The sequence below is a fragment of the Chelonoidis abingdonii genome, chromosome 1 (genome assembly GCF_003597395.2).
Source record: "Chelonoidis abingdonii isolate Lonesome George chromosome 1, CheloAbing_2.0, whole genome shotgun sequence".
NCBI lineage: Eukaryota > Metazoa > Chordata > Testudines > Testudinidae > Chelonoidis > Chelonoidis abingdonii.
In genome coordinates, this window is record NC_133769.1 from 245072675 (window position 1) to 245086997 (window position 14323).

Sequence of the window (14323 nt, forward strand, 5' to 3'; positions counted from 1 at the left end):
CACTGGGCTAAAAGGTACAAAGTGGGTGGCACCACCACCTCCTCCAGCCAGATTTTGAATGGGACCTAAGCTGGTAGGTGTGCTCAGAGGCCACCTATCAGATCTGGCTTTGTACATGAGATGGGTGGCTGAAGGCCTGTCTTCCTCAGCTTGTGATTTGCTCTGGTATTTAGGCGGGAGGTAGGTATCTGGATGCCTAGAGGGGAGCTGCAGTGCACATGCTCAGAGGCCATAATTTAGGTGACTAGGGAATTTTTACCCTGAAAATTTCGGTGCAAAGTGAGTTTAGGCACCTGAGCCTAAACCTGGGGTTTAGGTACCTATGTACCTTTGAGGATTCCACTCTCTGTGCCTCAGATCCTCATCTGTAAAATCTGGCTAATCCTACCTCACATACGTTAAAGTTGTGAAGTGCTTAGATACTATGGTATTGGAAGCCTTATAAATCCCTAGATTAGGTGGAGTCTAGACCACGGTAGAAAGCAAGATTTCGGTTTGGGCCAATGTAAAGGAGGTGAGTAGCCTAAGATGCAACTATAATGCAGATAGAGTCTTAGCATTATTTAGAAGTGCTAGTCCATTCATTGATCAGTGAAGCTATCCACAGGTACATGCACCAAGCCTGATTTTCCCTGAATAACCAAAATACTGTATAATCACAATCTTTCTGTTGCCGCTTACTCTCATACTGCCCCAGGAGAAGAGAATTCAGCCCTGAATCTGTATTTATGGAATTTGTGCAATTTACCAGCTGTTGTAGAGTGCTACCCTCATGTACTAAATTCCAGTTTGCTTATTAAAAAAATCCTTTCTGTCAGGAAAAAGCGATTTCCCCCACCTGGGTCTCAAAACAAAACAAACAAGATCTCAAACCCACAGACTAGATGCTTGTTGCATTTAATAAAGGACACACATCTTCATTGAAATAACTTCTAACTTATTTTTGTGTGATGCCAATATTTAATTATGTTCATTTTGCATTTGCAATTAGAGGACAGAACAGATGGTGACCGCTTAGAGGAAAGGGAAGTGTCCATTCATATAACCTGCAGTATGCTGCCAAGTAGCTGTGCTCTACAAGGGCTTGATCCAAACCCAATTGAAGTCAGTGGGAATCCTGCCATTAACTTCAGTGGGCTTTGGGTCAGGCCTTAAAGCAGGCATTTGAGCCACTGAAACACACCATAAGCAATACACCTGCACAAATTATGTAAAAAATTATCTTTTAGATTCAAAAGAACATTTCAATCCAGCCATATTTGTGACCTTTTCTTGTCTGCTTGCTGCAAATATTCACTTGCTTTAGCAGGGCCGGTGGAACAATTTGTATAATGGAGGTGCTGAGAGCCATTGAACCAACCTGTAAACCCTGGATATGATGGAAACCACGTCAGGCCAGGGGGTGGTTCAGCTCTCCCTACACCTCTAGTTCCAGCACCTATGTGCTTTAGATTTACAAGATGTCCATTAAAAGCTGGTTTTCAGTTTGGCTATTACTTGAAAATACATTTCTTATTGTATATTTGTGACCCAAGAACCTCTTAATGCCAAATGCCAAGGGAGTGCAGAAGGATACAGGCATCTCTTGGTTCTGGTATGTACATTCTGGTTCAGCAAAGAAAGTCATGTCAGATCTCAAATGAAATCCAGTGTCACACTAGTCATCAAGATGACTGTGACATGTATGTACATGTACTGTGTGAGGACTTATGTATCTGGACTAGAAAATTATGTTCTTCAGCCTGTAAGTTCAAAGGAGGTCATCAAAAGGTGACATGTCTCAGACCAGTTCCTCCAGACAGGTGGTAAAAACCATGTATCTCTGTGACACGATATAAAGTAAGCATTGTAAGCTAACACAGTGGATGCCTATTTACATAAAAGTCAACTGTTAACTGAGAGATGTGAAATCAGTGAGAAAGGAGCACACAGGGAAAAAAACAAACAAGCCACAGGCTCATTCTGTCTGTAAGTAATGGGGATTAAATTTGGGGGTATTTCTAGAAGAGAAAGAAGACACCCTATCATCCTGCTCCTAGGAAGTAAACAGGTAGTGTGTTTGCATTCATGAAAGTGGAGTCTCAGCTAGCTTGGGTTGAAAATGCTGAAGAGGACTCTGAGATAAGCTTATTTAGACAGGAGGTTAACCAATTAGATAAGTTTAGTCCCTAGAAAGTGTGCTATGATTTTGTTTTATACGTAACTATTTGTTTCCAGTTTTCTTACTCGCTATTACTTGAATCTCTAGTCTTTAATAATAAACTTATTCTTATTTTCACTATAAATATATCTAAATGCTGCCAAAGGCTGTTGGTTTCAGGAAGCTGATCCACAGCAAGCAAAGATGAGACTCCTTCACACTAAGGGCAGGTAGTGCGAGATGCCTCATAACCCAATATTCAGTTGTAACATTCACAATTCATGCTGTGTTGATTAATGACATAAGTCACACCAGGTTTTTTTCTATTCCCTGATTGGGAAATGTATGTGATTAATCAACACTTCATGAATTTTGCTTCTGCATACAGTATTGGTGAGACTGATATGGGAATTCTTCAACCAATTCTGCCCATATTTTCAACAGAAATTTGAAAAATGGGAAAGGGTGCAAAGAAGATCCACAAAAATTATTTGAGGGCTTGAAAAAAATGCCTTATGATAAGACTTACTCACTCTATTTAGTTTATCAAAAAGATCAAGAGGTAATTTGATTACAGGGTATAAATCACTTCACGTAGAATTCTTTCATCTAGCAGAAAAAGATATAACAAGAACCAATGGTTGGAAGTTAAAGCAAGACCAATAAATATTAGAAATAAGACACATATTTTTAATAGCAAGGATGATTTACAATTAGAACGAACTATAAAAGGAAGTGGTAGATTCTCCATCTCTTGAAGTCTCCAAATTAAGACCGAATGATTTTCTGAAAGATTTGCTATAAGTCAAACAAGTAAATGGGCTCAACAGAGGAGAAACTCTGAAATTTTTTGGCCTATGTTACACAGGAGGTCAGAATAGATGATCTAATGGTTCTTTCTGTCCCCGAAATCCATGAATTTGTGAATTTTGAATTTTATATACAGTTATAAAATTCAATGTTTGCCACTCACACTGGATAGGTTAATTGCATAAGGTATCCAACCAGAGGAAAAAAACACAACACAGCACAAACAGCACAGTGAAAATTGAAAATATTTGCAACAAAATGTTTGCCAATGTTCTGCAGATCAAGAATTATTCACTGAAGACATCTGTGAACAATTTTCAATAACTAATAAACCCAAGAATTTTTCAGCCTATTTGAGAACAATTTGCAAAGAGAAAACAAGGCAAAATTCTTCAGATAAATTATTCATTTGAGTTAGTCATTTAGCTCTCGTAAGGAATGTAGACTTTTTGAAAATGTGTGGCTAGGGGATTCAGTCTTAAAGAGGTTGAAGCAAAAATACTTTGCTCATCTATAGCACTTTTCATCCCATGTTCTCTAAGCACTTAAACATTAATTATGCTGAATATTAATTCTAATCATTTTATATTTGAATAAACTGAGGCACAATAACTTGCCTATGGTCACACGCAGCAAGTGAGCATCAAAACTGGGAATAGAACCTACCCCTGCGCATTAATCATAAAACATAATTCCAGCCACTATCCTTTTAGGCTATGCTACCTACTCTGTTTTTCACAATCCTATTTTTGCACCTAGTAGCAACTTTCATCCAGGAATCTCAGGGAGCACGCTGTCAACAGTAACGTAAGGACCTTCACAAAACCTCAATGAAGCCCTGCAAGTTAGCATTATCATAGTATCTATTTTTTCAGATTGTTAAACTGAGTCACGGAGGAGGTTAATTGATGTGACACTTTGGAGGCAATTGCAAAGCTGCAAATAGAACTCACAAGTCCTGGCTTCCAAACTTGTGTTAAATATACACAATGGTGTAACATAGGCATAGCCCCAAAATTACTGGAGCAGCTCTTTCAAACTTATTTCTCTGTGTGTGTGTCTCTCTCTCTCATTTAATTAAAGCTAACTAAGTATCCTCACCAAGGTGTGGGAATTTTTTAACATGATATTATCTGTAGAATAAGGGGGAGCTAAAAAGAGGCTGGTTTTGTAAATCTTTGTCAATTAGTCTGTTGTTGCAAAACTAAAACCAGGGGTAGTTCAGCTCTAGGTCCAATTTATCCAAACTTTAGGATGTTCGGTTCATTGTTTTTCGGCTTTCATTTTTGATCCATGGCTACTAGAGAACCCCTGGATAGGACATTTTATTTTAGTAATTTTGCCACTCCTTGGCTTTGAGGGCAATGCTATGCTATGCCCCTCACTGCATTGCTACTTGATTTGGGGCTATATTGCCTTCATAAATATTCTTTCTGGGATTAAAAGACCTTGAGTCAGCAAAGCATTTAAGCATCTACCTAGCTTCAAGCATGTATTCAAGTTCTATTGACTTCACTGGGACTTAAGCGCATGCTTAAAATGAATCATATGCTTAAGGGTTTTGCTGAATTGGGGCCCCAAGTACTCAAAGCACTGACTTTCTGGCCTGATATTTCCCACCTAGAAATATAACCATTCAGGAATTGTACTTTTAGATTGTTTACCCCATTACAGAAATAACTAAGAGTAGAAGCATCTATATCTTTCTTTCTATTTCATCCCTTTCATATGCTGCTGCACAATCCACTTTGATCAGTAGTATAGGACGTAGTCAAAGCCTATGATATTGTAAAATACCAGCAGTTATGAGGAAAAAGCACATATAATTTAAATATATTAGAGGAACAGTGTGCTACTTTTTCCATACACTAACAGATTACTTTAAGATTGCATTCATGAAGTTAAACATCCTGGAGTAGTTAAACAGGAATCTTATCCCAAAGCAAGTGTAAGAGAGGTATGAATATTAAGGAGCTAGATGATATACATAGATAGCAGAAGAAGCTTGGATGGATCAATGAGCTTCATCAGCTCTGTCTTCTAAAGTACATAGCTTTGAAGAAAAAGGAGTTATTATAGGTACCAGGCAGTGATTATTCTCTTGAGAAATCAGATCCACCACTCTTAATTTTTTCCCTTTATTAAGCCACATCAATAATACTGTCTGATAATATTTTGCCTAATATAAATGTATTGCAAGCATTGTTAGTGTGATCATGATTACAACAGCACCACAATAAAAGGGAAGGCATGTTTTATGGGTCACTTTACCACCTTAATAACATTTAAATAATGATATATGTGTTCTGTCAAGGTAAAATAATTGCCAAAAAAAATAGCACTAGGATGTATCTTGGAGTTTTCGTCTTGTGTTTTGAAAAATACAACAGGTCAGTCAGCTAGTTAGATCTGTCGGGCTGGTAGACTGACTGGCTGGCTGGCATACACATTAGACTCTTGTGACGGACTCCCCAGGGTGCAACCTGGAACTGGGCTCCCTTTCTCCCTATGATTCTGTGACAAGCTGCCACCAATTCCAGGTCCTGCACTTACACAGACATCCACAGGCAGGGACATAGCCAGCTTAGTTACATGAATGATTCTCGTAGCCACTCATGAACTAACAATAGAGAGATTCCAGCCAATTACCTCAGCTCCCCTGCCTAGGACCACAGAGCTGTACCATCAGAAACCTGACCAGTATAAGTTTATACCCAGTCTGCCCCTCCCTCAATGTGGAGAGGACATGCGCCAGGTTCTTTTCCTGAGCAGATTCCCCAAGTACTTCAAGCAAAGCATGCTGGTTTAGGTAAAGAGATTTATTAACTGCAAAGAAAGATAGATTTAAAGTGATTAGAAGCAGTAAACAAACAGATTAAAGTTGGTCATCTAAGAAATAAAAGTAAAATCACAATCTGAAATCTATAAACTTGACAGGATTTGAATCAAGCAGTGTCTCACCCTGATGGTATAGTTGCTTAATACACAAGCTGGGATTCTCCTTTCCAGACTGGGACCACTTCCCCAGTTCAGACTTTGTTCTCCAGACATGTTTCCACATGTTGAGTTCTGGGGGGAGTGAGGCCAAATGATGATGTCACTTCTTCTCCTTTATAAGTTCCTCCAGCTTGCTGGAAAAATCTTTTGCCATAACATGAGTCAAGCAGTCTCCATTGTCTAAGTTCTCTCCCTGATAAGTCTCTGTTGTATACAGTTCCTGGGATAGTCCTTGTGAGTGTGGCTTCCCCTTAATGAGCCATTAGCATATCTGGCTACTCCACTGTTGCAGTTGAAAGGCTGGTTGTGGTGTCCCCAACCTTACAATATATTTCAGTTAACACACATATATCAAAACTTCATAATTCCGCATACAAGCATGGCATATACAATCCAACAGGATATTAATGTTCAACAGATCAAGACTTTTAAAATCATACCTCACACAGCATACTTTGTACAAAACATGTCATAATTATATGACCTTAGTGAATATGGGGTACCAGGGTGCTGCTTTGGGGTACAGAGTGTCACAACGCTGCCTTTTCACTTGCCTTGTTTCAGATCCCTGCTTCTACACCCCACCCCTGGCTACTGACTCTGGCTTTCACCCTGGGCTCAATTTCTGACTGTCTCTGACTCTTGGCTTGATTCCTGACTGTCTCTGTCTCTGGTCTCTGCTTCCTGGCTTCTGAACACCATGGCTCTGACCACTAGGATTGACCACTTACGTCCCAGTTTATGACAAGAGCAAAGAAAGTGATAGGAAGGAAAAGGAGAAAACAGAAATTTCCAAAAGTCACTGAGGAGAAAATAAGCCTCAGATACTCAGGGAGAGGGAATAAAGGGCTTTGGGAATCAGAAGGATTGGACAGTCACTCTGAATGCATGGAACTTGAGGCAAGGTAGAAAAAACCCAATGGGCACAATCAAATACAACCCTAAAAACTATAGTCTGATCTAATACAGAATTTGGAAAACTGGGGATCACTCCTTCAAAGTACTGACCATTTTGTCTAGAGAAGGGTTAATGCACATGTTCAACTTTAAGTATGCGATTAATTTCTTTGGCTTCAGTAGGACTGAATATATGTTTTAAGATAAGTGTATGGCTAAGTGCTTTGCTGGATCGGGAATTGCTATTATTCCATATTTTATGGTACAACCCATAATATAAGAAGACACGGTTCCAGATCCAAACAGCTGGGAAACGAGAGAGGAGCGCAAAATTAGAAAAGGAGACAAGAGTGAATATGTTTCTGAGATTCTGAGATTTCAAAATTTAGTTTTGTTCCAGATTGAAACACAAAGTCAAAATCTTATAATTTTCCATGAAATTAAGTTTCACTTTGATCATTTCACACTGAAATGTATCATTTTGATAAGGCCAAAAGTTCCATTATAGCTTGATCATTTCAATTTTTATAGAATAATATAATACAGTATAATACAATACAATATATAAAAGTCAAAACAATAAAGGCAAAATAAAATGTTTCAACCACATTGAAACAATACATTTTGATCATTTCCTGTGACAATCTCAATTAAATCTATGCTTTCCAGTGAAATGTTTCAGAGTTGTCAAATAAACATTTTCTAGTTGAAACCTGTTGTCAGAAAAAAAAATTGAGCAGCTCTACTAACCATCTCTGACACTTAAACTGAATACAAAACGTGGGTATGGGATACTTGGAAGATTATAACAGTATAAAATATATCAGTCTAAGGCCTCCAGCAAAGAAAGTACGAGTGATGATGATAGATAGTTTCCAAAGAAACTAGACAAAATGGAAAGCTTTTAAGCAATCAAAAATTACATAAAGGCACACAGAATGGGTAAATTCACTATTTATCATAAAAGCTGATGGAAATTAGAGGGTTTATTTGGACACAAGAGACCTAAACACTGTTGTGCAAAGGAAATATGATCCACGACATGACAGAGGAAATTACAAGCAAGTTTTCCAGTACTACAGTATATGGTATATTATTCAACCATTGATGTAAGGTCAGGATTTTGGCAGCTAAAATGAAATGACAAGAGTTCAAATGCTATACATTTAATACACCATTTGGGTGCAATTTTTTTACATCTGCCATTCAGAATAAATTAGGCATCAGAAGTTTTCCATGGAAACTCTTTTCCAATGAACAAACTGTTGAAGGCATCAAAGTTGAAACATTTGTAGATGATGTGGTAGTTTGGGGAGCTTGTATCAAAGAACATGATTTCAGACTGAAATAAATTCTGGGCAAACCCAAAGAAAGGAATCTAATCCAGAGCAGCACCGTTGAAGGGAACTCTTTTCCCTATGTCTTAACTCAGGCAAAAGATGCAGAACATCAGCCACCCTACTTTATAACAAACACAGCACTGTTGTACTGCTTGGTAAGAACAGTGTCTTCTTCACACTAGTGATATGAATAGCAAATTGTACAAAATAGCTGCTCAAACTTATGTGACTCACAAGCTATTTGTGTCCACCAGCAAGGATACTAATAAGAAACTTCAGTGGGTTATGGCTTCAAATGAAAGTTCAATACTGAAATGTCTAGTACTTCATTCAGTAGTTATGGGTGGGGTGTTTGAAAACACACAGTATTGGCCTAACTCTGCTCCCCTTGAAGTCAATGGAAGCTTTACCTTTCATTTCAATCAGAGCAGTTAAGTCATCACAGAGCCTTTTGAAAATCCCACCGTATATGTTCATAAGAGGCTAAAAAGTTATAATAAAACCATTATTGTTGCATTTTGTTTTTCATACATTATAGATTAAGACTGATAATCAAATTTGTTAAGTTGACCAGTGGAGATATCATGATAACTGACACCTACTGGCTAAAGGACAAAGTGCTTTGAGTTGCAGCTGTGTCTTCCCTTTATGGAATAATAGCTATTTACTAGTTGTTATTACTAGTTCCAGTAATGAGGTGAAAAAAATTTCAGTATATACTTAACTTTAAGCACAAGCTTAAATGCTACCCTGAATCAGGGCCATAATCTTGCATATGAACAAATAGTTAATAATATAAATGTTATTTCATATCTTATAGTATGAAAAAAATCCATAAAAGTCTCACTCACTCTCCTTCTCACCCACACCCAGTTGAACGACACATAGTACTCTTCAACCTCTTTATACACTGGAAAAGTGTGAAAGAAGGTTTTAGAATATTAAAAATTGTGAGAAAGTAACGCTTTCTTTCACATTGTTAACCCACGCCCCTTCTCCAGTGGAAAGAAGCAAACGGGAGAATATAAAAGAGAAAGAGAATGCAAGAAAGGAAAATGAGAGGAGTAAAAATGTCAAGAGAACTGAAAAAAAAAATTGAAACAACATTTTATTTAAACCAACGGAATTTTTTTTGTTTTGAATTATTTCAGTGAAAAAGGGAAAAGGTGAAAATTTCTGAGTGAAATGAAAACTGTTTTTGTTAAATACATTTAATGAAAAAAAAATTCAGCCACCATTAGTTCAAACATACTTTTAAGAGTGTTTCCACACTTTTAGTCTTTATTAAATCTATTGCCATTGTAAATGGTAGAAATAAAACCCTCATCAATCTTAATCCATTATGCTGGAGGTATCAACAGATGGTTTAAGTAAGGGACAGAATATTTATGACAAGTATCTGGAATAACTGCTGCATAAAAATATCGTCTCAGGTCCCATTTCTAAATTCACCTCCTTAACAAACATCAGACTAAAAAAATGGCCATATTAGTAGTAATTAACAACAATCCAAGCAAAGAACCAGATGGTGCCCAGTGACTCTCTATGCACAAAGGACAGCTCACACTTGGATCTGTGTTTGCAATTCGTGAAAGGAGATTGATCATCTATCTCCCTGGCACCATTTCCTCCTTCCACATAGTCTTCTTAGTTGTCTGTGTCCAAGGACCTCTTCCTGCAGAAAGGGCTGCATTCACATTTGCAATAACCCTCCACACTGTTGGCCTTCTCCTCTCTCCTTTAATAAAATGTTTGTCTGAACTCAAATATTAGCTTTGAAAATCTACAGATAATCAATTATAGATAGGCTAAATGTCAACAACTCATATTTACATTGACATAGTGCTTTTCATCCCAAAAGATGTCAGTGCACTTAATAGCATGTGAAGAGAGATAACCTCTCCTACCACATAACTTAGGATTGTAGTAAACTGCCCATAATAATATGCCACCACAGTCTAGCCAAAGCCATACTTTGGGAGTTGTGAATCCATGGAGGCAGAGCTTCAAGTAATGTTGTACGGGGAGACTTGGCAAACCAGTGAAGTGCCTGAAACCACTACGGCTTATTGTTAAAGACAGCCTAGTCTGCAAGCTGTTAAAAGCAAGTCTCAGCTTGACCAAGGCAGGAGGGGAGGGGGGTTTAAGGTGTCACTGAAAGGGCAGCTTGACCCCGCGTCCTTCCTGATAAGAATTGTGTTGAAGTTGCGGATACATGCGTTTTAAAAGAGTACGATATCCCCCAGGAATATCTACTGAGGTCTCAGGGTCGCAAGTTCTGGAAAAACCCACACCTGATTATTCAATAATCAGAAGGAGCCTCTTGCTTGATCATTGAAACTGCTTACTTAACAAGGTTTCTTTAAGGGACGTGTCATTCTATTCCTAATGTATAAATAAGGGGACTCATTTGGGGCCTTTTGGGGGACTGGTCTCTCCCTCTGGATGCATCTTGTGTTCCCCAGAGGCAGACGGGTTGCCGCTGTATCACTTGAAAGCCACACTGAGCTTTGGTAATTATCAAGAGTTGGGGGTGTTTTACTAATCTTGTTGCGGACATGTGTAAGTACTTGAGACTAGTAAAGTTTAGCTTTAAGTGCAAGCACTCTTGAGTTCTCCTGTTTGTGCCAGCCATCTATTGGTCAGAGGGCTGGGTCTCCCCTGATTTATTTCCTGACACCTTCTCACACAGAGTAAAGTTACCAAGAGCTTTGGGTTGAAAGAACCCCAGGTAACAGTGTGAACTGTCGGAACTCCCCATGGGCACTGGATCTCCTTTGATTTAGACTCAGTACAAGTATTTGATCTCTGTATTTCCTGTACCAGAGGAGGCTGACAGAATTATAGCAGCAGAATGCATTCTTGTGCTGTTTAGAAAAAAAACATCCTCAAACTCTAGATCTGGATCCAAACTATCTCAGAATTTGAGGATGTGTTGGTTTCAACCCATCCCCAAAAATAATGTAAGAAACGTATGCTGGAAATATATTTTATTTCTTCTCCTAGAAAGGCCCTAGAAAAGCACACGTTTACAGAATTCCTTTGGTTATAGGATAATTTTTTTTCTAAATAGCTCAAGAATGTATTCTACTGTCTATTAAAAAAATGTGATCCTGATTAAGAATACTAACACTTTATGGAACTGATTCATTAGCTCATCTGGTAGAGCTACCATTTGCGGGCTAGCAATATCAAAGCAGTCCTGTCTTTCCAATAATTAATATGTATGCATTTACAGTACAGCCACATAGAAGTGGCAGCAAACTACTAAAGCTGTTATGTGTCCTAGAATATTTGCCTAATTTATGTGGTAAGGAATATTGACAAGTGCCAGTGTGTGAAGTAAAAGAAATTGGCAGCATAAAGCAAGCCTTTATTCATCACAGTCTGTGAGGATTAGAGAAACCAGACATTGAACACAAGAGAGAGAGAAAAAAAAAATCACCTGATGTAATGGCCCTATGTAAATGATGTTTCAGGCAACTTAGTGGAATTGGCATCTTTAACTGAAAGGAGGTAATTTAAAATCTCAGTGTGAATATTTTCATTGCATTGGATGCAGAACAGTGTGTCTAAGTGTTTAACTTTTAAATAACTTGTAATGCTGTGTAAAGACTTTAAATTAAATGAATACATTTTAAGGCACAGGGCAAGTTTCAGTATTCCCAACCTCTGTCCCCAAACACCAGTCATTAGAATCCAAATGTCCAATTAATGGTGGGTACTGTACAGTAGTGGCTTAATGATTCTAGACAGAAAGGTTCCAAATTAGATAATCTGTAGGCTGTACACAGAGTGGGTTTGTGTCTCGCTGATTTTAATGTGGTTTGATCATGAAGTCTGCAAATGAAAGACTCTGCTCTAGCTTACCCATTAATTTGGATTTCTCTCATTTAAATGGTTTCCCATACTGCGATTATTACCTCGATATTTATAGTACCATAAAAGAAGAATGAAACCATCACAAAAGATGCACAATTTTTACCTAAGCCTGATATGCATTAAAAAAATTCCTAGAGATGAAATGAAGAGCTAAAAAGAAAAAAAGTTGTCTGTTCCCAAACGCATTTTCCTTATTGTTCATAAGTTTTCCCATTAATTGCCTATTCATTCAGCCTTCCTCTGACCCTCCCCCTCCTTTTTTTCTTTTTTAACAACTATGGGGGGTTACTGGTAAGAGGAGCTGAGGGAGCTGTAGCTCAGAGTAAAGAAGAAAGGAAAACATTGAAAACTCCAGAAAACGACACATTTTACAAATAGGTCAGTGTCCAGAAGGAATAGTGGCGGTGTACAAGTTTCTGGGAAGGGATGGTATTTTCAGATTGACACTTTGGGCTAGATTCATCCCTGTGCTGGCACTGGATCTGATCCAGAGACAGAAAGGAGGTGGCTGCTTATGCTTCCCTTATTCTGTTGCTGCAGCTGGAGACCATGCCGTGGGCAAGGGCGGTCCTGAATCTGCTCTAACTTGTGCCTCCCACTTCCATACACCTGGGGAATTTCCCCAGTGGAGTGAGTGGCCCTTTGTGGTCACTTTGTGCCAGAATAACAGTGCAAAGAGGCTGCAGTGAAGAGCTAAATTTGCCCCTTTCAGCTTAACACTGGTTTTGAGACAACATAACTCAATCCTTTGTTATTATTCTCGGAGCCATGGGCCCACTGAGCAAAACTGTCCATGCGTGCTAAACAATTTTAAATAGTCAGTAAAAGAATTCAGCACTCCCTTAAACATTAGGATGTGTTTTGAAGAGTGATTCCATTCCATTTTCAGCCTCAATATGTATCAGTGTTGTGAGGGTACATGCAGCAGTGGTAACTCAGTAATTGTACAATTATCACATGAGTTATTGTGAGACATTGTGAAGTTTTTCAGCACTAGGTCTCCATGGAACAAAGTGACTTTCTTGTGAAGAGATAGCACAGTAGCATAATATATTTCAGGAACTCATGATGTGCCTGCATAGTCAGCACCTGTCTGTTTCACCAAAGCCACATCTTTGTTGCTGCACTTCTTCACAGAATCTGCTACATTTCAGTACAGAACCCTTAAACATGATCAAAAAGGCAAGATTTCAAAAAGCAAATTAATAGATGGAGTCATTCTTATGAGGCACCTAGAGGCTCAGCGGCTTCTGAAATATCAGACTAAATTAGAGAGGCTAGGTCCTGTTTTTACTACTTTTACTACCTCAGTACATCTGCCGTCCAGACCAGGAAACTCGAGAAGTGTGCTGCTTGCCTGGAGCTAGAATCCAGGATGTAATGGAGTGTCTGCCGAGTTTCATCAAGCCCTTGGACAGCTACCCCTTCCTTCTTTTCCATGTGGGCACCAATGATACTGCCAAGAATGATTTTGAGTGGGTCACTGCAGACTATGTGGCTCTGGGAAGAAAGATAAAGGAGTCTGAGGTGCAAGTCATGTTCTCATCCATTCTCCTCATTGAAGGAAAAGGCCCAGGAAGTAAATGTGTGGTTACGCAGGTGGTGCCGGAGAGAAGTCTTTGGATTCTTTGACCATGGGATTTTGTTTCAGGAAGAAGGATTGCTAGGAAGAGATGGGATCCACCTAACAGAGAGAGGGAAGAGCATCTTCACAAGCAGACTTGCGAGCCTAGTAAGGAAGGCTTTAAACTAGGTTCGCCAGGGAATGGAGACCTAAGCCCTGAGGTAAATGGGGAAGTGGGATACTGGGAGGAAACACAAGGAGGAGGGTGCAACAGGGAAGGCTTCCTGATTCACACTGAGAAAGTATGGCAATCAGCTAGTTTTCTTAGGGCCCTGTACATGAACGCAAGAAGCCTGGGAAACAAGCAGGAAGAATTGGAAATCCTGGCACAGTCAAGGAACTATGATGTGACTGGAATAACAGAGACTTGGTGGGGTAACTCACATGACTGGAGCACTGTCATGGATGGGTATAAACTGTTCAGGAAGGACAGGTGGGGGAGAAAAGAGATATAAGAGAGCACAATGATTGCTCAGAGCTCCAGTATAAATCTGGAGGAAAACTTGTTGAGAGTTTTGGGTTAAGTTTAGAGGTGAAAGCAACAAGATTGATGTCATGATAGGAGTCTATTATAGACCACCAGACCAGGAGGATGAGGTAGACAAAGCTTTCTTCAGACAACTAATAAAAGTT